Genomic DNA, 7,975 nt, shown 5'->3' on the forward strand with positions numbered 1-7,975 from the left:
CATGACAGGGTTGTATGGAGTTGTCCTGAGAGCCGGGCAGCTTGCTACGACCAATGATCTATTTGAGGTTTGGTGGTTGTTTAAAGGCGAGCAGTGGAGGTGTGGGGAAGGTCTTGGCGAGGTGCTCATCCTCATTGATAATGTGTTGCAGGCCACGAAGAACATGGTGTAGTTTTTCGGTTCCTGGGAAGTACTGGACAACGAAGGGTACCCTGTCGGTTGCAGCATGTGTCTGTCTCCTGAGGAGGTCATTACGGTTCCTCGCTGTGGCACGTTGAAACTGGCGGTCAATGAGTTGAGCATCGTACCCCGTTCTTATGAAGGCATCCCTGAGTACTTCCAAGTGCCCGTCATTTTCCTCCTCATCTGATTTAACATGTTTTGAGTGGAAGCTGGAGAAGTGTGGCATCACGAGATTCTCCGTGGTTTTGCGGTACAGCGTGGTGCTGGGGTTCCCTGGGGCAGGATTTAAAGAGAGAGTTAAGAGGAGCAAAGAGAGGATATGAGCAGTCTTTAACAGGTAGAATAAAGGAGGACCCTAAAGCTTTCTATAGGTATGTGAGGAATAAAAGGATGACTAGGGTAGGAATAGGGCCTGTCAAAGAAGTGGGAAGTTGTGTGTGAACCCTGTGGAGATCAGAGAGGTGCTAAATGAATATTTCTCATCAGTTTTCACTCACTATCCATTACACCTCCAATTTTGGTATCATCTGCAGACTTACTAACTATACCTCTTAAGCGCACATTCGAATCATGTATATAAATGACGAAAAGTAGAGGACCCAGCACCGATCATTGTGGCACTCCACTGGTCACAGGCCTCCATTCTGAAAAACAACCTCCACCACCACCCTCTGTCTTCTACCTTTGAGCCAGTTCTGTATCCAATTGGCTAGCTCTCCCTATATTCCATGAGCTATAACCTTGCTAACCAGTCTTCTGCTTAAACTCTTCATAAGCTCTTGACCCCTCAACTGACAGTGCGGCAAATACCTCACCAACTCTGCCTACCAGTTTTTCAAATGAAATAAAGAAGGCGTGAACATCTTTCTCATTAAAATGTGGCAGAATTTTGACATATTTGTATATATTACTACCTTCTCTTTTAATCTCCATCCTGTTAACTTGACGTTGCTGACTAAGTGCTGAAAATGTGTTGCTGGAAAAGCACAGCAGGTCAGGCAGCATCCAAGGAGCAGGAGAATCGACGTTTTGGGCATGAGCCCTTCTTCAGGAATCCTGAAGAAGGGCTCATGCCCGAAACGTCGATTCTCCTGCTCCTTGGATGCTGCCTGACCTGCTGCGCTTTTCCAGCAACACATTTTCAGCTCTGATCTCCAGTCCTCACTTTCTCCTAGTTGCTGACTAAGTCACAACTTCTCAAGTTCAAATTCTCTCTCTTTGCTCAGCTAAGAGCTTTCTCTCTCTCTGTTTATCTTCTAACTCCATTTTCCTCTTATTGTTATTTAAGTTTTTCTACCTCTACTGCACTTGTCTGTTTCCCTGACACACTTCAGTGTTTGAGTAATTCCCTTACAATTTAAGCTTTACTTTTGTCCTTGGTTAAACTCAAATCTAACTTCTTTGCTAATTCTGAAATTATGGCCTTTTTCTTTCCTTCTAAACTGTCTTGGCAAATTTGAGAATCATCTTCAAATCCCAGAACGACTTTAGCAATTTTAAGTGCCATTTCTCTCACCTTTATTTTAACCAACCACAAGTCACTGAAATTAAACAACTTGTCTCACCTACGTTTTATTTAAAGATCGAGGACACTAACCTGAAAGTTACAGTGTGGAAACAGGCCCTTCGGCCCAACAAGTCCACACCGACCCTCCAAATAGCAACCCACCCAGACCCATTTCCCTCTGACTAATGCACTACAGGCAATTTAGCATGGCCAATTCACCTAACCTGCACATTATTGACTGTGGGAGGAAACCCGAGCACCTGGAGGAAACCCACGCAGACACAGGGAGAGTGTGCAAAGTCCACACAGACAGTTGCCTGAGGCGGGAATTGAACCCAGGTCTCTGCCGCTGTGAGGTAGCAGTGCTAACCACTGTGCCACCGTGCTGCTGTTTATATCTGCTAGGATTTTTTTGTACCCCCAAATCTATTCAAATCTGTGTAAACCAGTTCAAATCTCAGATGAAATCCCACAAATTTTTACGATATGGGATAAACGTCCCCCCCAATTAATTTAAACCTGCAACACAGAAAAGAAATTTAACCCGTGCTGTAATCTGTTAAAATTCGAGAGGCAAAGAACTATCCCAAAAGTCACTATTTAAAGTAAAAATTAACAACTTTAATTTTTTTAAAGTCTAATTAATAACCTATCTTTTACCTTCCCCTCTACAATTCTGGTCTCCTTCCTATGGGAAAGATGTTGTGAAACTTGAAAGGATTCAGAAACGATTTAGAAGGATGTTGCCAAGGTTGGAGGTATAGGGAGAGGCTGAACAGGCTGGGGCTGTTTTCCTTGGATCGTCGGAGGCTGAGGAGTGACCTTATAGAGGTTTATAAGATCATGAGGGGCATGGATAGGGTAAATAGACAAAGTCTTTTCCCTGGGTTCAGGGAGTCCAGAACTAGAGGGCATAGGTTTAGGGTGAGGGGGGAAAGATATAAAAGAGACCTAAGGGGCAACTGTTTCACACAGAGTGTGGTCCGTGTGTGGAATGAGCTGCCAGAGGAAGCAGTGGAGGCTAGTACAGTTGCAACATTTAAAAGGCATTTAGATGGGCGTATGAACAGGAAGGGTTTGAATGAATATGGGCCGGGTGCAGGTAGGTGGGACTAGATTGGGTTGGGATATCTGGTCAGCATGGAAGAGTTGGACTGGAGGGTCTGTTTCCATGCTGTACATCTCTAGGACTATGACTCTAACACTAGTCCGATAAAACCCCCAATTATGATTTACTGAAAAATTCAAATTTCAAAACCAGCCAGCTGTTGAATCTTCTTTTGGTATCTTCCTCTGCAGATTTACCTCTCCAGGTTGGTATCAATCTTTTTACCTATGCAAACTGCTTCTCCAGATGGTACCTCTCAGAGAGAGTTCTTACTAGCAGCCTATATCTGTTGGTCTTTTGGCAGTTCTCCTCCTACTGTTCAATTTTCCCAGTCTTATACCCCAAAGCATCAGATCATTTCATTGGATTTAATATTGTCAAAATAAGAAATTCAAACTTGCTTGGAGCTTAGTATGTTGGGATATAATTTAAACTGATGAGCCAAATTTGAATTTCTTTTTGTCTCATTGCAACCCAGGAACTGCTATCTGCTAGACCAAATGTTACATTGTAAATTCTCCAGTACTCGGTGTACTTTCTCAGTCCTTCAACTCTCTTAAAGGTACAGTATCCCTTACACCTTCATAACACAATGCAGAAGTTGAATCCATCTGCTAATTTAAACAAAAACACCCAAAGAGGATTACCTCGCCTCATAATCAGTTAAAAATGTGTGAATGAAAAAGATCCCTGATTTCCATTGATTAAATAGAAAGTAACAATTTATTTATTTAGCCATAACAGTGAAACTAATATAACTACAGACAAACTGAACACTCCCTCCCCTTACTAACCACCATTCCTTAGCTGATGACAATTCTATTAATATGCTGTTTGAATAACAATTAATAATAATGGCAAATTAGCACTTACTCTCTTCAAGTCCACACAGATGTTCTTCTCTTCTTCCTTCAGCCTTCCTTCCTCTTTACTTCTGAAACCTGCTGGATCATCTTAATTTTTGCTGCAAATATTTTTAGCTATCAAATGTCTTGGAACATTTTAAATGGCCTCCTTCGAGATTTCTTTCAGAGCTTTTTATGTTGGATGGGCAGTTAGCCCTGAGTAATTTTCAAAATGCCCTCCTTTATACGCTTGATTACTCCTACCATTTCATTGGTCCGATATTGTAAATTGAATCAAATGTAAATTCAATTAATTTTTCATACAAAGCCACAAAGATGTACAGCATGGAAACAGACCCTTCGGTCAAACTCATCCATGCCAACCAGATATCCTAACCTAATCTAGTCCAATTTGCCAGCAGTTGGCCCATATCCATCTTAACCCTTCCTAGGGCTGTAGGAGTGTAATTAAGAGGAAATCAGGAGAGCAAAAATGGGACATGAGATAGCTTTGGGATATAGAATTAAGGAAAATCCAAAGGGTTTGTACAAATACATTAAGCTCAAAAGGGTAACTAGGGAGAAAATAGAGCCCCTCAAAGATCAGCAAGGCGGCCTTTGTGTGGAGCCGCAGAAAACGGGGGAGATACTAAATGAGTATTTTGCATCAGTATTTACTGTGGAAAAGTTCATGGAAGATATAGAATATGAGGAAATAGATGGTGACATCTTGAAAATGTCCATATTACAAAGGAACAAGTGGCAGATGTCTTGAAACGCATAAAAGTGGATAAATCCCCAGGACCTAATCAGGTGTAATCTAGAACTCTGTGGGAAGCTAGGGAAGTGATGCTGGGCCTGTTGCTGATATATGTGTATCATTGATAGTCACAGGTGAGGTGCCGGAAGACTGGAGGTTGGCTAATGTGGTGCCACTGTTTGAGAAGGGTGGTAAGGACAAGCCAGGGAACTATAGATTGTTGAGCCTGACATCAGTGGTGGGCAAGTTGTTGGAGGGAATCCAGAGGGACAGGATTTACATGAATTTGGAAAGGCAAGGACTGATTAGGGATAGTTCAACGTGACATCATGTGTGGGAAATCATGTCTCACAAACTTGATTGAGTGTTTTGAAGAAGTAACAAAGAGGATTGATAAGGGCAGAGGAGTAGATGTGATCTGTATGAACTTCAGTAAGGCGTTCGACAAGGTTCCCCATGGGAGACTGGTTAGCAAGGTTAGACGTGGAGACCAGGAGGGTGCCGGGAAGGTAAGGAAACTGTTTAAATTCTTACCTTCGAAGCCAGCAGCCTTTTTCCTGTCCAGCAGCAGCAGGAGATACAGAGGAGGTGACATGGAGACCAGGAGAGTGCCGGATACGCAAGGACTTAGTATGTATTTGGGCAGCGGCAAAACCAGAGATACTACACGTGTAATATCTCCCTCCTGCCCCTCCTCCTCTAACCAGAAGAAAAAGACTCTGTAAGGTAAGGCTTTTATTTGTTCTTGTTCTTTCTTTTCATATATTTAAGTGCATGGTTTGGTTTTAGTTAGTTGATATAAAGTTAAGGCTTACAATGGGAGGGGACCTCAGACCCATGGCATGTGTGTCTTGCTTGATGTGGGTGCTCAGGGACATGGCTGACGTCCCTGACTCTTACACTTGCATGAAGTGCGTCCAGCTGCAGCTCTTGTTTGACCACATGACTGTTCTAGAGCTGCGGATGGACTCACTGCGGAGCATCCGCGATGCTGAGGAGGTCGTGGATAGCACGTTTAGTGAATTGGTCACACCGCAGGTTAGAATTGCTGAGGGAGACAATGAATGGGTGACCAAGAGGCAGAAAAAGAGTAGGAAGGTAGTGCAGGTGTCCCTGCGGTCATCTCCCTCCAAAACAGGTATACTGTTTTGGATACTGCTGGGAGAGATGGCTCACCAGGGGAGGGCAGCAGTTGCCAGGATCATGGCACTGTGGTGGGCACTGCTGTTCAGAAGGGCAGTAAAAAGACTCATAGGGCCATAGTCATAGGGGATTCTGTTGTGAGGGGAGTAGATAGGTGGGTTTGTGGCCGAAAACGGGACTCCCGGATGGTATGTTGTCTCCCAGGTGCTTGGGTCAGAGATGCCACTGATCGGCTGCAGAGCATTCTAAAAGGGGAGGGTGAACAGCCAGTTGTCGTGGTGCGTATAGGCACTAACAATATTAGTAAAAACTGAGATGTGCTCCTGAAAGCAGAATTCAGGGAGCTAGGAGAGAAGTTAAAGAGGAGGACCTCAAAGGTAGTGATCTCGGGATTATTACTTGTACCACGAGGTAGCCAGCGTGGAAATGAAAAAATAGGCAGGATGAACACGTGGCTTGAGGGATGGTGTAGGAGGGAGGGGTTTAGATTTGTTGGACATTGGGACCGGTGCTGAGGATGTTGGGACCAATACAAATTGCATGGTCTACACCTGAACCAGACTGGAACTAAAGTCGTTGGCGGAGTTTTTGCTGCTGCTGTTGGGGAGGTTTTAAACTAATGTGGCAGGGGGCTGGGAACCAGAAGAGAAAACAAGTAGGCAGCGAGGTGGGGACTGGAGGCTGTAAGAATCATGAAGATAGCATTAATAAGGGGAAGAGTAGGCAGAGACCAGATGAACACAAAATAACTGGTGGCTTGAAGTGCATCTACTTTAGTATAGTGTGTAAGGCAGATGAACTTAGGGCTTGGATTGATGCCTGTGAGTATGACATTATTGCAATCACAGAGACTTGGTTGAAGGAAGGGCATAATGATTGGCAACTAAATGTTCCAGGATATAGACAGTTCAGACAGGACAGGGAGGGAAGTAAAAGTGGGGGGTGGAGTTGCATTGCTGGTCAGGGATGGTATCACGGCTGTGCTAAAGGAGGACACAGTGGAGGTCTTGGGTAGTGAGGCATTATGGGTGGAGCTGAGAAATAAGGGTGCAGTTACATTGTTGGGGCTGTTTTACAGGCCTCCCGACAGGGAGCGTGAGGTAGAAGAACAAATAGGTAAACAGATTATGGAAAGATGTAGAGGCAATAGGGTAGTGGTGATGGGAGATTTTAATTTTCCCAACATTGACTGGGATACACTTAGCGTCAGAGGTCTGGATGGGGTAGAATTTGTAAGAAGCATCCAGGACAGTTTTCTAGAGCAGTATGTCAAGAGTCTGATGAGGGAAGGGGCCATCTTGGACCTGGTACTGGGGAACAAGCCAGAACAGGTGGTGGAAGTTTGATTAGTCTAGATCACGTTGACATAAGTAGGGAAGATGTGTTGGGTAGGCTGGAGGTTATTAAGGTGGACAAATCCCCAGGACTAGATGGGATCTAACCCAGGTTGCTGAGAGAGGCGAGAGAGGAAACAGCTGGGGCCCTGACAGATATCTTTGTGGCATCCTTAAACACAGGTGAGGTGCCGGAGGACTGGAAGGTTGCTCATGTTGTCCCCCTCAACAAGAAGGATAATAGGGATATTCCAGGTAACTACAGACCAGTGAGCCTGACGTCGCTGGTGGGAAAGTTGCTGGAGAAGGTACTGAGGGATAGGATCTATTTATATTTAGAAAAGAATGGGCTTATCAGTGACAGGCAACATGGTTTTGTGCGGGGGAGATCGTGCCTTACCAAATTAATAGAATTCTTTGAGGAAGTCACCAAGTTGATGTCATATATATGGACTTTAGTAAGGCATTTGATAAAGTTCCCCATGGTAGACTAATGGAGAAAGTGAAGTCACATGGTGTGCAGGGTGTTCTAGCTAGGTGGATAAGGAACTGGTTAAGCAACAGGAGACAGAGAGTAGTAGTAGAAGGGAGTTTCTCGAAATTGAGAAAGATGACTGGTGGTGTTCCACAGGGATCAATCCTGGGGTCACTGTTGTTTATATACATAAATGATCTGGAAGAGGGCACTGTCGGTATGATCAGCAAGTTTGCAGATAGAGTCATAGAGATGTACAGCATGGAACAAACACTTCGGTCCAACCCGTCCATGCCGACCAGATATTCCAACCCAATCTAGTCCCACCTGCCAGCACCTGGCCCATATCCCTCCAAACCCTTCCTATTCATATACCCATCCAAATGCCTCTTGAATGTTGCAATTGTACCAGCCTCCACCACATCCTCTGGCAGCTCATTCCATACACGAATCACCATCTGTGTGAAAACGATCCCCCGTAAGTCTCTTTTATATCTTTCCCCTCTCACCCTAAACCTATACGCTCTAGTTCTGGACTCCCCGACCCCAGGGAAAAGACTTTGCCTATTTACCCTATCCATGCCCCTCATAATTTTGTAAACCTCTATAAGGTCACCCCT

Source organism: Chiloscyllium plagiosum, chromosome 17, assembly GCF_004010195.1.
Source record: "Chiloscyllium plagiosum isolate BGI_BamShark_2017 chromosome 17, ASM401019v2, whole genome shotgun sequence".
NCBI lineage: Eukaryota > Metazoa > Chordata > Chondrichthyes > Orectolobiformes > Hemiscylliidae > Chiloscyllium > Chiloscyllium plagiosum.